Raw genomic sequence first — 14215 nt, forward strand, 5'->3', positions numbered from 1 at the left:
CATGAGTCAGCCAGAGGGTTGAAACAAGCACCTCGCAGATTGAAACAAGCACCTCGCAGATGAAATCTTTGTTTCGATGAGAAAGTCAAAGAGTTTCGCTTTTCAAGGAGCGAGGATGAGTCATGTGTATATGTTAGGCTAGTGGGAGTATAGTTAGCTTTTTGGTACTGTATGTGGATGACATACTACTCATAGGGAATGACATCCCAACTTTGCAGGAGGTTAAGTCCTGGCTTGGGAAGTGTTTCGCTATGAAGGACCTTGGAGAAGCTGCCTATATCCTAGGGATAAGGATACTGAGAGACAGGAGTAAAAGACTAATTGGACTTAGTCAGAGTACCTACTTGGATAAAGTGTTGAAGAGGTTCAACATGCAGAATTCCAATAAAGGGGAGTTACCGATCCAACATAATGCCAGACTGAGTAAAACTCAGAGTCCGAGTACAGAGGCTGAGATAGCTGAGATGAGTCAATTACCATATGCTTCCGCTGTTGGCTCGATCATGTATGCTATGACTTGTACTCGTCCTGATGTGGCCTTTGCTTTGAGCATGGTCACCAGATATCAGGGAAACCCTGGCAAGGCTCACTGGACTGCGGTAAATAAAATTCTCAAGTACCTAGGAAGGACTAAGGACTGGGTTCTTACTCTCGGTGGGAGTAATGACTTGAGAGTAGTAGGGTATAGCGATGCTAGTTTTCAGACTGATAGGGATAATTTCCGCTCTCAGTCAGGCTGGGTCTTTACCCTAAATGGAGGAGCAATTACTTGGAAAAGTTCCAAGCAGGAGACAGTAGTTGATTCTACTTGTGAATCAGAGTACATAGCAGCAAATGAAGCGGCAATGGAGGCGATATGGCTGAAGAACTTCATTGGAGACCTTGGAGTTGTACCAGCTATACAGGAGCCTATGGAGATTTTCTGTGACAGCAATAGTGCAGTTGCCTTAGCCAAGGAACCAAGAGATCATGGCAGATCCAGACACATTGACATAAAATATCACTTCATAAGACACAAGATAGAAGAAGGACTCCTCGTGGCAAAGAGGGTATCGTCAGAAGAGAACCCTACAGATCCCCTTACCAAGGGACTGACTAGGGTTAGACATTTGCAGCATGTGAGGAGCATCGGGCTAAGAGACGATATTAGTTTTAATAATTAGATAGCTATTTCTGAAACTTGTAAAATGTAATTGACATTTGATGATTAAATAAAAGTTGTTGTTTATTTATGAGGAAGGTGTTACTATCTTATGTTAATCGTTTACTATTGTTTCAATTTTGCATGTTTTGACTTCCAGAATAATTATTTTATTCAAAACTCTCCACAGTCGGTCACACGTTGGAAGTAGGTATTGAATTAAGATTGTCATGAATTTTGGCTTGTATGATTTGTCTAAGGTGCATTAGACACTGCAATGGTTGCTACAACATTCATGAGTACTCATAAGGTCTGAGTATTGGATTAAACCCACGCTCACTTGTATCACTTCATGGAATTTATCTCGAGTGATCGTGAGACGGTAATATCGTATATATCTTCAAACCTAGAGATGTGATTTGTTGACCATGATTTGGTTGTCCATTGATTGTACGAAAACGAATCAGTAACTTGATGTCATAAAACGTGCTTTTGTGCATAATTCAACTAGTAGTTAGTACAAGCATATGAGTCGAAGTTTATCTGTTCCTTCTAGCAATAGAAGCGATATCTAGGCCCCTCGATGATTTGGTTTTGACTTATGTGTCGGGCCCGGTCAGAACCTGATTGATGTGTTCAATTTAGTTCTATGTCAAACAAATCAGAGATCGAGAAACAACTGTTGGACAATAAGTACGACATTGTTCCATGTATTTGTCCGGTTGATATCTTGAGAACGGAGGATTATATGATCACTTATCTAAAATGGCGCTTCATAGTTCAACAGAATTTTAAAGAGCTACGATTGCTGGTTGGTTCCTGAAGTTATACTTGCAACTATAGTTATCAGACTTATCCAAGTGGGAGACTGTTGGATAAGGTGTCTAAGTCCATAACTATATTTGGTATGAACTTGACCCGACCCGGCATGGTCCATTTGGGTTGCACTTCACCTAACAATTTGTAGGGATATACTTTTGAGAATAAGATGTTTATGATCTATTAATATATTATAAGTTATAATATATTAATATGAAATCATACTATTTAATTAGTGTTGATCAAGAATTGATTTTGGAATTAATCTAATGATCAAAAGAGGCTAATTAAATATGGACTCTTGTACATATATGGATTGGGCTAAGATTTATTTAGGATGGGCTAAGAGTATATGGAAGTCCATGGATTGTCCATGGAGCTTTGAACCCATGGATCCTAGGTAAATGAAGAGTCATGGGTATTAGGGTGTAACTCTAATCCTCCATACTATATAAAGAGGTCCTTGGTTCTAGAATTGGCACTAGTGTGTGTGAGAAACAAGGGTGGGCCGATTTTAGCAAGCATCATATTCTCTCAAGTATTTCCAAGTTGTTTTGGGTGATTTGTGACACCACTTGAGGCATCCACACTATTGGTGCTAGGCTCTAAAACTCCAAGCAATCAACCACAAAAGAAAGGTATGTTATTCTAATTAAAGTTTTGTATTTCAAGTACCCCATAACATGCTAGTTAGGTTGTAAACCTTGGAAATCAAATTTGCATGTATTTTAGAGAAAACATAGATCCAAGGTTTCTAGGGTTGCATGTACACCATAGGAGTGTTAGTATGCTCAAAACCCAACACATTTCTCACTTGTCGAGTTTTCATACAACAATAGCTATCACTCTAGCATCAAGGTTGCCCCATTCGAAGCCTTTTATGGTCGTAAGTGCAGATCCCCTCTGTGTTGGGCTAAAGTGGGTGACACGTAACTAGCTAAAGGCCAAGCTCCTGACAGCACTCTCACTGCCCCGGAGATCATTCGAGAAACCACAGAAAAGATCGTACAAATTCGAGAACGACTGAAAGCCTCAAGAGACAGACAAAAGAGCTACGCGGACAAGAGACAAAAACTCTTGGAATTCCAGGTTGGTGACCACGTTCTGTTGAAGGTCTCACCCTGGAAGGGAATGATACGCTTCAGAAAGCGTAGAAAACTAAATCCAAGGTACATCGGGTCGTTCGAGATTCTTGCTAGAATCAGCCCAGTAGCTTACAAACTCCGTCCACCACAAGAACTTATTAACGTACACCTTGTCTTTCACGTGTCAAATCTAAAGAAGTGTCTATCCGACGAGACTTTTGTAATTTCGCTCGATGAAATCGAGATAAACGAGAGTCTAAACTTTGTGGAAGAACCAGTAGAAATGATGGATAGGGAGGTCAAACGAACGAAACAAAGTCGCATACCAATAGTGAAGGTTCGCTGGGATGCCAAGCGGGGACTTGCCTTCACTTGGGAGCGAGAAGATCAGATGAAACAAAAGTACTCGCATCTCTTCCCTCGTCCGTGATTGCTCTCTATAGAAAGAATTTCGAACCGAAATTCCCTCTAACGAGGGGGGGGGGTAATGTAACAACCCATTATTTTCAAGTCAAAAAAAGTCAAACTTGCTAAATAAAAATCATTTTCTCAATTGGTTAAATTTATAAGGTTTAAATATAATTTAATATCTAGAAATTATTTTATTATATAAATGTTTTAAGTATTTGGGAATAAAAGCACTTAGACCGAAAACCCTAAATGAATCCATGCGAACCGAAAACTCCATCCAAAAACCCTCGCATGGGCCACCCTCTTCGGACCGAAAACAGAGTTCGTGTAACACCCAATTTTTCAAAACAATTTTTCATTTCAAAACATACTTTCCACCACATAAAAATCACAAAATCATAATAAATCTCTGCATCATCACAAAACATGTCCCAAGATCTCATATAAATAAATCCTCTCTCGTGTGTACGAATCATGTCGGCGCCTTCCCGCGATCCTCACTAGTACCTGAAACACATCACACAACAACTGTAAGCATAAAAGCTTAGTGAGTTCCCCACTATACCACATACAACACATACGCCACTCGAGGCTACAATACGACCCTCCGGTCCGATGTGTCTCAGCAAGACCCTCCAGTCCCGTAGCTCGTTGGACCCTCTGGTCCGGTCATAGCTCGTTGGACCCTTCGGTCCGGTCTGTATCGTTGGACCCTTCGGTCCGGTCTATATCGTTGGACCCTTCGGTCCGGTCTATATCGTTGGACCCTTCGGTCCGGTCTATATCGTTGGACCCTTCGGTTCGATCTATATCGTTGGACCCTCCGGTCCGGTCTATACAAAACATAGCATACATATAACACAATGCACATAATCTCATACATACACATAGCATACAAGACCCTCTGGTCTACACATAAATACCACTCTAGGTAATGTATAGTGAGAAGACTCACCTCGGATGTCTCGGATAATATCCCGCCCGTGTATATACTGATCTAGCCTCTGCCTATACACATAATATAATCATCTCAATCAATCACGACTCTCTAGGCTAGACTAGACTCTCACATGTCCTCTAAGAAGGCTAAAAGGCTATTTTACCCTTCAAACAGTCCACAAGTTCCATTGTTGACCAAACCCAAAAAGTCAACAAAAGTCAATGGTCAACCCTTGACCAGACTCGCCGAGTGCACAAATGTGACTCGGCGAGTTCAGTCGTGAACTCGAGTCCTCTATCCCCCTTCTGACTCACTGAGTCATTCCCCCAATTCGGCAAGTCACTCACTGTGTGATCCACGGGAAACCCTAACCCTACTCGCCGAGTCTGCCCTTGGACTCGGCGAGTTCATGTCATGCACAAACTCAATTGACCTCCTGAGGTCAGATCTGTTCCTTAGAACCATAGATCTGACCTTCCCAAGCCTGATAATCACGTAAAGCTTGGATCGTGACACTCATGTGACGCCTAGGAGGCTTTACTTGGTGATTTAGCCCCAAAAACAACAACCTGAGCTCATTGCCTCCATAGCTCAACATAAAGCAAGCTGGAATAAGCTCTTTAGACCACTATAGGTCCAGATCCGAAGTCTCAAAGTGAATAGGGGCCATATTCTCACAACTCGTTCCAATAAAAGACATAAAAACTCTACATCTATGGATTCCTTCAACAAAACAGATAAAGGGGCGACATAATACCTCAAAGATGAAGTCTTTTGCTCGAAATCCCCAGATGCACAACCTCCTTGGTCCCCTCAAAGCTAGAATCACCTCCTTCTTGTAAGAATCAATCACAAAGATCAAGAAATGGCTCCTTTCCTCTCACAAACGCTCTAGCTCTTTTTGGGTTTCTCTCTGGGGTTTGGTAGCCGCAAGTGACGGCCCTAAGGGCCTTTAAATAGGTCCCAAACCCAAGAAATTAGGGTTTCATTAAACAGCGTGGACTCGCCGAGTCCACGTATGGACTCGCCGAGTCCAATAATTAATCCAGTCCAACAATGCGCGGCTCTACTCGGCGAGTCTAAGCGCCTACTCGCCGAGTCCCTCTCCAAAACTCAAAAATAATTAGATAAATACAGTACCTAGAAATCCGGATGTTACAATTCTCCCCCACTAGAATCAGACTTCGCCCTCGAAGTCTCTCTCAGCAAATAACTTTGGGTACTGTTCACGCATCTCTAACTCCGGCTCCCAAGTCAGCTCGGACCCCTTCCGATGTTGCCACTGGACCTGAACCAATGACACCTCCTTGTTCCTCAAAACCTTGATCCTCCTATCCCGAATCGCGATCGGCCTCTCAACATAGTTCAGGCTCGCATCCACCTGAATGTCCTCAAGGGGAACCACTGCCGACTCATCGGCGATACACTTCCTCAACTGAGATACGTGGAAGGTATCATGAATCTGACTCAACTCCGCAGGTAGTTCCAAACGATACGCTACTCTGCCCACCCTGGCGATCACCCTGAAAGGACCAATATACCGAGGCCCCAACTTGCCTCTCTTCCTGAATCGGATCACTCCTTTCCAAGGAGATACCTTCAGGAGGACGAAGTCACCAACCTGAAATTCGAGCTCGGACCGTCGTCTATCCACATAAATCTTCTGACGGCTCTAGGCCATCAGTAACCTCTGCCTGACCTGCTGAATCTGCTCGGTCGTCTGAAGCACAATCTCCTTACTACCCATCACACGTTGCCCGACCTCACCCCAGCAAATGGGAGTCCGACACCTCCTCCCATACAACAGCTCAAAGGGTGGCATACCGATGCTCGAATGATGGCTGTTGTTGTAGGAAAACTCTGCCAAGGGTAAATATGTGTCCCAACTCCCTCCAAAGTCCAATACACATGCCCGAAGCATGTCCTCGAGCGTCTAAATCGTCCGCTCACTCTGCCCGTCTGTCTGTGGGTGGTATGCGGTACTAAAATGCAGCCTCGTACCCAACTCCTCATGAAACTTCTTCCAGAATCTGGAAGTGAAACGCACATCTCGATCTGAGACGATCGAGATCGGCACTCCATGCCGTGATACCACCTCCCTCACGTACAACTCTGCCAACCTCTCAGCGGAAAAGCTCTCACTGATAGCAAGGAAGTGAGCGCCCTTCGTCAACCTGTCCACAATCACCCAAATTGCATCGACGCCCCTAGCAGTCCTCGGCAATTTGGTGATAAAATCCATGGTAATCTGTTCCCATTTCCATTCGGGAACCTCCAATGGCTGCAATTTACCATGCGGTCTCTGGTGCTCGGCCTTAACTCTGCGACAGGTCAAGCACCTCTCTACGAACCATGCAACATGCCTCTTCATACAGGGCCACCAATACTCTCTCTTCAGGTCCAAATACATCTTAGTGGCCCCGGGATGGATCGAGAACCTCGATCTATGCGCCTCCTCCATCAAGATGGTACGCGTTCCACCCACGAACGGTACCCAAATCCGACCCTGAAAGGTCATAAGTCCTCGACCATCGGTAACGAACTCCGATACCTGTCCGATAACCCGCTCTCTCTTCCGGTTCTCCGGCCTAATGGCCTCAGCCTGCGCCCCTCGAATGGTGTCCAACACCGGAGTCATCACTGTCAATCTCATACAAACATCTCGTATCGGGGCACTCTCCGCCCTGCGACTCAGGGCATCAGCTACAACATTAGCTTTGCCCGGGTGGTACAGGATTTCGCAATCATAGTCCTTCACCACATCCAACCATCTCCTCTGACGCATGTTCAGGTTGGGCTGATCCATCAAATACTTCAAGCTCTTATGGTCTGTGTATATGGTACACCGAACCCCGTACATGTAGTGACGCCAGATCTTGAGGGCGAACACTACTGCCCCCAGCTCCAGATCGTGGGTGGGATACCTCGCCTCGTGAGGCTTCAGCTGTCTCGATGCGTATGCTATCACATGCCCTCTCTGCATTAGCACCGCTCCCAGCCCCGATATCGATGCGTCACAATACACCACAAAGTCCTCCATTCCCTCCGGAAGGGCTAACACCGGGGCTTCGCATAGTCTCTGGCGAAGTGTCTCGAAGGAGGCCTGCTGCTCTGGGCCCCATGAAAAAGCAACACCCTTCCGGGTCAATCTGGTGAGTGGCACGGCGATCTTGGAGAAATCCCTGATAAATCTCCTATAATAGCCGGCCAACCCGAGGAAACTCCTGATCTCGGTGGGGGATCTCGGCACCTCCCAACTCATCACTGCCTCAATCTTGGCCGGATCGACCAAAATCCCATTCTGGTTAACGAGGTGCCCTAGGAACCGGACCTCTCGTAACCAGAAATCACACTTGGAGAATTTGACATAAAGCCTCTCCGATCTCAAAACTCCAAGTAACTCTCTCAAATGCTCCTCATGCTGCTCTCTGGATCTCGAATACACCAATATGTCATCGATGAACACGATCACCGAACGATCCAACATCGGTCTGCATACTCTGTTCATGAGATCCATGAATGCCGCCGGTGCATTGGTGAGCCCGAAAGGCATCACCACGAACTCGTAATACCCGTAACGAGTCCTGAATGCTGTCTTCTGGATATCCTCATCTCGTACTCTCATTTGATGATATCCAGACCTCAAGTCGATCTTGGAAAACCAAGACACTCCCTGCAACTGATCGAATAAATCGTCGATCCTCGGTAAGGGGTAACGGTTTTTGACCGTCAGTTTGTTCAGTTCCCGGTAATCAATGCACATCCGGTGTGAACCATCCTTTTTCTTGACAAAAAGGATCGGCGCTCCCCACGGCGAGCTACTCGGCCGTATAAACCCCTTCCCCAGCAGTTCCTGAAGCTGCGAGGATAACTCCTGCATCTCTGGTGGCGCAAGGCGATAGGGCGCCTTGGCGATAGGCGCTGCCCCCGGAACCAAGTCAATACGGAACTCTACCTGCCTCTCGGGAGGTACACCCGGCAACTCCTCGGGGAAAACATCCGGGAACTCACGCACTATCGGAACCTCATCGACCGACCTCGGTCTCTCTGCATCTACTCTCGTATCCACCACATAAGCCACAAACCCACTACAGCCCTGCTGTAGACTCTGCCTCGCTCTAGCGGCCGAACAAAATGTTGAGCCAGAACGGGTACCCTCGCCGTACACCGTAAGTACTCCCCCACTGGGGTCTCGTATCGTCACCAACTGTCACTCGCAGTCTATCACAGCCCCAAATCGGCTCAACCAATCCATGCCTACTATGACACATACGTCCCCCATAGCAATCGGGACCAGATCTATCGGGAACTCGACACCAAAGATCTCGAGTACACATCCTCGAATCACATCAGTAGCATACACTGCTCGCCTGTCGGCTATAGAAACTCGTAGAGGTCGACTCAACGCCTCTCGCTGAACACTGATGTGTCGACTAAACGCTATCGACACAAAATGACCGACTCGCACCCGAGTCAAACAACACCAAAGCAGGTACAGAACACACAAGAAATGTACCTATGCATACCTCAAAATAAGCATAATATCACAAACTCAATATAAACCGAGGAAAGAATACATACCAGCTACCACATCGGGTGCTGCGCGGACCTCCTCCGCTGTCAACTGGAAGGCTCTCCCGCGAGCCTTCGGCGCCTCGGCCTTCGCCGGCCGACTCTCTGTAGCTCAAACAGCAGGCGCAGATCCCTGCGCTGATCTCTGCAGTAGCTGTGGGCACTCGGCCTTTTGATGGTCGGTCTGGTTGCAATGAAAGCAAACCGTGAATCCCTTGGGGCAGTCCCTCGCATAATGCCCCTCCTTCCCACACTTATAACACACCCCAGCTCTGCATGTCCCCTCGTGGCTCTTGCCGCACTTTCCACAAGTGCGGCCCTTCGGACCCCCAGATCTCAAATCAGCGGGCTTTTCCCGCTTGGCTGCCGGCTGAGACTGTGCCGGTCGCCGATCCACCCTCTGAGACTCGGCCTCCTCCTTGGCCTGCGTCTCCAGCTCAATCTCCCTCTTTCGGGCATTTGCCTGGAGCTCAGCAAATGTCCGATAAGTCGAGTTCGACACGAACTCCCGTATATCCCTCCTCAAAACACCCAAGTACCAGCTCATACGTGCCTGCTCAGTAGACACCTGCTCAGGGCAGAACATCGCCCTCTCATGAAACTTCCGGGTAACCACAGTAACCGAATCAGTACCCTGTTTGAGGGTCAAGAACTCCTGAGCCAATCGCTCCCTCTCCACCGGAGGAACATACTCATCTCGAAACATCGTGGTGAACCTCTCCCAGGTCACCGCAGTCAGCTCTGCAGTAGTGAAGTCTGCCGTCACAAACTTCCACCAGTCCTTCGCTCCCAAGCGAAGCTGGTTAAGTGCAAACCGAACCATCAGATGCTCTGGACACGAGCAGGTATAGAAACAACCCTCAACATCGGTAATCCATCTCATAGCAGCAATCGGATCCTGCGTCCCATCAAACTCTGGTGGCTTCGTGTTGCTGAACTCTCTGTACAGCAACGAGTCACCCCCCTGGGGCCTGGCAGCAGCAACGGCTGCGGTGGCCGCAGCAACAGCTGCATCAGTAAGAGCGGCGTACCGCTCATCAAAAGCCTCCATCATCATGGTCTTGATAGACCCAAACATCTCTGGAATCTCAGCGCGGATGGCAGCAGCCACCTCATCATGAATCATCTGGTGGAGCTCCTCATCGCTCACAACCCCCTCGCTAGTCCCTGGCCAGTGGCGCGTCCCAACCATGATGTCTCTCTGAAATACAACACAAGATATCAGAGACTCGCTCGAGTATACTCGCACTCGATAACTCAACCCTACTTGCTCCTTAGTACCCAATGGATTCTTACTTAGGGTGCACACTGCTCCGGTGTCTTTAGTAGTACGGGCCCTATACTACCGTCCACACCGCATCAGCATTCACTCTAAGTCCTCCTCCTTGGATTCCAGATCACAAGTACACTACATCTCACTGGCATAGGCTACCCTTCGGTAGGCCTCCCAACAGCTCCTCACTGCTACCTATTCGCTCTCAAGCATCATATAGCAGCAAAATCATTCCTAGGCTAAGGCATCACAGATCAGGCCACTCTAGTCCTAATATGATCACCTAGCCTACTCAAGCATGCATAATGTCTCATAATATCTCATAACACATAAGGTAAGGGTATTTTGGGAAATCACCGTTCGGGCGCTGGCTGATCGTACACACTGCTTCTTTCTGCCTTTCTCAAAATCTTTTATTCTTTTAGAAAAATTGTTTATTTTATGAAAACTTTCTCATCTTCTCAGTTTGAGTTCGGATTCATCCGAAGATGCACCCGAATCCCTCAAACCAAGGCTCTGATACCAACTTGTAACACCCAATTTTTCAAAACAATTTTTCATTTCAAAACATACTTTCCACCACATAAAAATCACAAAATCATAATAAATCTCTGTATCATCACAAAACATGTCCCAAGATCTCATATAAATAAATCCTCTATCGTGTGTACGAATCATGCCGGCGCCTTCCCGCGATCCTCACTAGTACCTGAAACACATAACACAACAACTGTAAGCATAAAAGCTTAGTAAGTTCCCCAATATACCACATACAACACATACGCCACTCGAGGCTACAATACGACCCTCCAGTCCAATGTGTCTCAGCGGGACCCTCCAGTCATGTAGCTCGTTGGACCCTCTGGTCCGGTCATAGCTCGTTGGACCCTTCGGTCCGGTCTGTATCGTTGGACCCTTCGGTCCGGTCTATATCGTTGGACCCTTCGGTCCGGTCTATATCGTTGGACCCTTCGGTCCGGTCTATATCATTGGACCCTTCGGTTCGATCTATATCGTTGGACCCTCCGGTCCGGTCTATACAAAACATAGCATACATATAACACAATGCACATAATCTCATACATACACATAGCATACAAGACCCTCTGGTCTACACATAAATACCACTCTAGGTAATGTATAGTGAGAAGACTCACCTCGGATGTCTCGGATAATATCCCGCCCGTGTATATACTGATCTAGCCTCTGCCTATACACATAACATAATCATCTCAATCAATCACGACTCTCTAGGCTTGACTAGACTCTCACATGTCCTCTAAGAAGGCTAAAAGGCTATTTTACCCTTCAAACAGTCCACAAGTTCCATTGTTGACCAAACCCAAAAAGTCAACAAAAGTCAACGGTCAACCCTTGACCAGACTCGCCGAGTGCACAAATATGACTCGGCGAGTTCAGTCGTGAACTCGAGTCCTCTATCCCCCTTCTGACTCACTGAGTCATTCCCCCAATTCGGCAAGTCACTCACTGTGTGATCCACGGGAAACCCGAACCCTACTCGCCGAGTCTGCCCTTGGACTCGGCGAGTTCATGTCATGCACAAACTCAATTGACCTCCTGAGGTTAGATCTGTTCCTTAGAACCATAGATCTGACCTTCCCAAGCCTGATAATCACGTAAAGCTTGGATCGTGACACTCATGTGACGCCTAGGAGGCTTTACTTGGTGATTTAGCCCCAAAAACAACAACCTGAGCTCATTGCCTCCATATCTCAACATCAAGCAAGCTAGAATAAGCTCTTTAGACCACTATGGGTCCAGATCCGAAGTCTCAAAGTGAATAGGGGCCATATTCTCACAACTCCTTCCAATAAAAGACATAAAAACTCTACATCTATGGATTCCTTCAACAAAACAGATAAAGGGGCGACATAATACCTCAAAGATGAAGTCTTTTGCTCGAAATCCCCAGATGCACAACCTCCTTGGTCCCCTCCAAGCTGGAATCACCTCCTTCTTGTAAGAATCAATCACAAAGATCAAGAAATGGCTCCTTTCCTCTCACAAACGCTCTAGCTCTTTTAGGGTTTCTCTCTGGGGTTTGGTAGCCGCAAGTGACGGCCCTAAGGGCCTTTAAATAGGTCCCAAACCCAAGAAATTAGGGTTTCATTAAACAGCGTGGACTCGCCGAGTCCACGTATGGACTCGCCGAGTCCAGTCATTAATCCAGTCCAACAATGCGCGGCTCTACTCGGCGAGTCTAAGCGCCTACTCGCCGAGTCCCTCTCCAAAACTCAAAAATAATTAGATAAATACAGTACCTAGAAATTCGGATGTTACAGTTCGGTCAGCACCGAAATCTCCCTGCGAAGGTCCCACACTTACACCGAAATCTCTCTCTTTTGGGCTACTTTTCGGCCGAAAACCTCTTCTATATATACGTGTTCAACCGTGAACACAATTCATTTCTCAACTTTTCAAACCGTAAACACTCCCATTTGCTCTCAAGTATCATCCGAAAACCTTCAAATATTCAACCGAAATCATCATCCCACCTTCAAATCTTCATAAATTCACCAAGAACACCAAGAACAATCTTCAAATCTTCAAGCACACCGAAAACACCTAGCACACCGAAAACACCTAGAACACTTCCAAATATTTCCTAAGGCTTTTTGTAAGTATTTCTTACATTATTAAGTGTTGTCTAACACTTTAAATTATTATTTATTATTTAAATTAATATCTTATTAATTTAAATACGATATCGTGTATAATTATTATTAGGATACGACTACGCACACGGGTTCTAACCCGAGGATCACCGCTACCACTTCGTATCCTAGCGAGAACACGCATTTGAGGTGAGTTCATACCCCTATGTTTTCATTGTTTTTCAATGTTTTTAGGGGGGAATACAATTAAAACACAAGGACTCTTGTGTTAACATTCAAACGGTTTTCAAAACGTTTCAAACCATTTGCAATTGTTTCAAAACTGTTTTATTACTGAATTATATCAAAATATATTTATATATATTTATATATATAAATAAGGTTCAATAGACTTAGAATTGGCAATTCCGCCCTAAACCTTGTTCCTTGTCTGGTTGTGGGTTTAGGATAAAATTTCTTATTCGACTGTATTTTCACTCTTAATTATATAGGCTGTAAATATATATGAATATAAAATATATTTCATCATATTGTTAACCCTTTTATAACATGTCGAGCAAAAGGGTATTTTCACAAATCTTATATTACCGTTTATTACACACTATTAAATTGCAAGGGGTTTCAGTTCATTACAGAACATACATATAAACTATAATAGGTATAGTTTGGAGTACACTACACTACTTTCTAAATTCAACAATTGTTACAAGAACATACATACAAACTATAATAGGTATAGTTTGAGAAACACTACGCTATTCTACTAAGTTCAAGAACACCATATAGGAGTAACTATAAACTATAACATGTATAGTTTATGGAACATACACACTATTTCACTATTTCAAGGATACACTACTAACATAATTATTTAAGTATAATTATTTTACATGACAAGTACACTACTACCAGGTAATACATACATTTTCAAGTACAAGGGAACACTATAACACTATACGTAAACTAGTTAATACAGGATTGTGAGGCACTACTTCATTGTACCCACTAGAGTACAGGTTAAAGCCCTATAAATTATAACGAGAGTCTCCTTGAGGGAGAGCGTGAATTTGTGTATAGATCTATACGGGACTGACAATCCCGCACCTTAACTTTAAGCTACAGTTAGGCCGACAGGCCTGGGGTGACAAATGTCATAACATCCCGACGCCTGAAGAACGTCGTGGAGGCCACTAGTCATTTTAGCATGGTTATAAGAAACTCACAATAGTATCAACTAAATCATTGTTTATGTGACATCCCCATTTTCACAGCCAGAAAAGAACGATTTCGTTTATGCTTTTTTAAATAAAATCAGAGTAATCCTTTGATTAAAAGTGT

This window comes from Lactuca virosa, chromosome 5 (assembly GCF_052849685.1).
Source record: "Lactuca virosa cultivar CGN04683 chromosome 5, Lactuca_virosa_CGN04683_v6, whole genome shotgun sequence".
Taxonomy (NCBI): Eukaryota; Viridiplantae; Streptophyta; class Magnoliopsida; order Asterales; family Asteraceae; genus Lactuca; species Lactuca virosa.